The sequence below is a fragment of the Triturus cristatus genome, chromosome 1_1 (genome assembly GCF_964204655.1).
Source record: "Triturus cristatus chromosome 1_1, aTriCri1.1, whole genome shotgun sequence".
Classification (NCBI taxonomy): Eukaryota; Metazoa; Chordata; class Amphibia; order Caudata; family Salamandridae; genus Triturus; species Triturus cristatus.
In genome coordinates, this window is record NC_140579.1 from 989,517,026 (window position 1) to 989,520,681 (window position 3,656).

Here is a 3,656-nt window from a genome sequence, read left to right on the forward strand (position 1 = left end):
TCTTTTTTACAGATACAGAATAGGAGTGTTTCTCATCTGTTTGCACTCTTCTCGTGCAAGATTGTTCGGATGAAGGGTCCTTAGATGTTTCATCATACTTGCCGTGCCGTACGAGTATTTCTTGTATGGATCCCGGCGTGAGAGAACTCTTTTGCAAATCTTGCACATGATCAAGGTGGCATTGGTCTTTGTTTGCCCCTTGGGAAAAGTAAAAAATTTCCTCACCACTGAAGAAAAACGTCGTGGGCGTGGTGCCTTCTGCAAAAAAAATTCCTCAGATTCGGTAAATATTTTAAAGCGGCAACATTTACAGTTTTTGTAAGTTAAACTTATAAAATTTTGTTAGCTGTATGCATTTTATATATCTTAGATTTGTTTCTTGTGGTATTTTGTTGAGAATACCATGTTGTTTTTTTTTTAACAATCTTTCTGATTTTCCAGGTCTGTCGTCGACATCCATGGTCCCCACAGGAGTGTTCCGCCTTGTTGTTTTGTATTATTGTTGTTACATTTTGTTTATTAGTTTATCGTTCATATATATGTTAATAAAGTTTGAAAATAGTTTATCGTTTACATATTTATGATTATAAAAAATAAAGTTTGAAAAAAAAAATAATAACGTTTTTGGTTGTTCTCTTAACTGCTGTGTGACTCTTTCTTGTTCTTATTACTGTTATTTGATGGAGTCCACCATGGTGTTAAATTTAGGGGCACTTATCGCTGGAATACTGGTGATATCTGCAGTTTGCACCAACTTCTGAATAGTGTGTTAGATTTATCTCAACTTTACTTCCATTAAAGTGCTGATAATGAAATGGAGAGTAGCCGTTCTCGTGCAAAAAGACACGAGGTGCACCTTTCCAATTTATTCTAAATACTAAAATCCTGTATTGAATTGCACTGAGGTATTGGCTGCACTTACAGTGTACACACAAAATCTATTAAGAAATCTCATTGCATTTATATTGATTGGGAATAGTGCATCAGGTGCTGGATCTTGACGAGATACACTGCTCAGTTCGTATATTGTTCTGCACACAAAAAAAATCACATCACAACTTTCACACCAATTGCAATGCGAAACAAATTCTGGCGATAAGACACGTTAGCACCAGGGATTTTACAACTGCTTTCTGCTGGTGTTAAGCAGGACAACTACCTGCACCATGAAAGGGAACACAGCTAAGAGCCACACCAGAACACCCACAGGTGCCACAGAGTCAATGAGCATGATACAGGGATACCCATGAGGGCCAGAAGTCTAATCTCAACAACTCCAGGACCTCCAATGCCCCCCAAACCCACATCTTAGTAAGTGTGTCCCTGTGGTCATTGTCTTAGCATGATAGGCACGAGCCCTGCAACATCACAGTGTGCTGTCACCTCAGCGTTGGCAGTGAGCCTGGACGTGTAGCTACGCACACATCCTCCTGCATGCACAACTGGCGTGTGCTGGTCTGGGGTTCACAGGTCAGTGCAGGGGTGTGCCTATCCGGCAAGGGGAACGGGGTGTCTCGGACATGTCCGTGTACAGGAAGTGCGGTAAGTGTTTCTCTGTGTTCTGGTGTGGCCTGCTACAAGAGCCGCAGCAGTCGATGTTGTAAAGTGGCATGCACCACCTCCAAACGGCACTGTGATGGTGTAGTTGGAATGTAGCAGGACATGCGCAAATAGGCATTACAATGGTGTGCCGTACGAGTGCACGAGATACAACAGCACACCGTACAAAAGTGTGGGGGCTTGTGGGAGGGAGGAGCAGCCGTTTGGCAACATAACACACAGTGAACTCGACCATGTGCCACATGCTGGGCATCTCATCCATGATGACCACGGTCGCAGTCATCCCACAGCACCAACGACTGGCCTTTATACACATCCTGTATGAATGCAGCGTGGTTTTCACTTCTATGCTCGTTCAGTGGTGTGATGTTGGCGGGTTGTGTGACTTGTGCTCCTTGTTGGTGTGTTTCATTTTGGCCATTGTTAGTCTATATGTGTGTTGTACTTAATTGTGCATGTGTGCCATTCTGTCCATCACCCCCACCCCCACTCCCTGCTTCTTCCTCTTCCTAGTGCTGTTGGGTCTATAATTTTGTTGCTGCACACATAAATACATGTAAAGAATAAATTAGAATAGTTCCTTTAGGTTTCAAAACTTCTCTATTGGTTTCTTTTTAATTTTCCATATGAACCGTTTTTTTAATATTCAACAACACATAGAAGTCAGAAGTGCAACGTATTCTATCAACACACTTTCTAGAACATTCTACAACACGTGCAGGTTAAAAGTTCACCCGGCTTTCTTCAGGACCTAATAACGATGGTACTCAAGGCTACTGCAGGATCAATTTGGTAAAAATAGTGTAAAGAAACATTGGATCTCAAAAATAATTATGATATTGTCATCAAAATAGGTGTGTGGCCGTAGCCACCCTACCAGACTAGCAATGCTTTTGCTTTAGTACTGTCACCTTATCTTCTTTCCCAGCGTTCTGTGGGAGAAAAGCCTCACCTCACCTGGCTGACTGCTCGGTGAAGGAGGCACCGCTCTGTCCGTCGAGACCTCGAGCTTGACTACGAGCAGACTGCTCGTAGTCAAGCTCGAGGTCTCGTTATTAGGTCCTGAAGAAAGCCGGGTTAGACAACCACATCTGCTGAAACATGTCGACCTTAAGAGACCAAGTCGGGAATTAGTCATATTTGTTTCAGACTAATTTGGTTTTTAGATATGACACCTGGTCAATTTGTAATAAACATATTTTTTGACCACGTAGTCATTTTTAAAGCACTATCACGTTAGAGCACTGCATATATTTTTTTGAGTTCTCTAAAATATTATTACACACTTTGGCAGGAGATTTTTCCATCCTGGGATCATTGGGACGGGTACCCAGTAGGGCCGGTTGGCTCGATAATGTGGGCCCTGACCTTGACCCCTTAGAGTCTCAAATGACGAAGCTCCGCCAACAAGGGTGGGCTGATGGACTCTTAATCTCCTTACTCAGTGATGTACTAATCATCTGAAGAGGGGTGCACGGTGTATGTAGCATTATGCGGCGTTTTGTTCTTTATTTTTGGACTTAAGATCTTCTGTGAGTGTATTTCGGTGTCTTTTTGGGGATTGAAGGTGCTGTAGTCCTTAAACTAGTTCCCCTAGGACCCTTTTGTAGATTATTGTTAAGTAAGAATGTGTTCGTCATCCATCCATGCCTGAAGTTTTTGTAAGATCAATCTACCCATGACCTTTTGCATGGAGTCTATAAGACTTATTGGTCTATAATTGGCTGCAGCGGATTTATCCCCCTTTTTAAAAACCGGTATTATCTCAGCCCCTTTCCAAGAGGCCGGAATTGGTGCCCACAAGCAATAGCGTTAGCTAGATGTCTTATGTACAGGCGCCACAAGGATTTATAGTTTAGAAACACATCTCCAGGGATATTATCCATTCCAGGAGCACCGTTCGGGGTAATGGTATCCAGAGCCCTATCCACTTCCTTTAGTGAAAACACCTCCCCAGAAAAGAAGGTTATATCTATAGGACCCATAGTTCGTTCGTTCTCCACAGAGGCGTACTGGGGTTTAAAGTATTCCACCCAGAGATGGTGGGCAACGTTATTCTGTGGGGGATCCGGAATGTTATGTTATGTTATGTTATG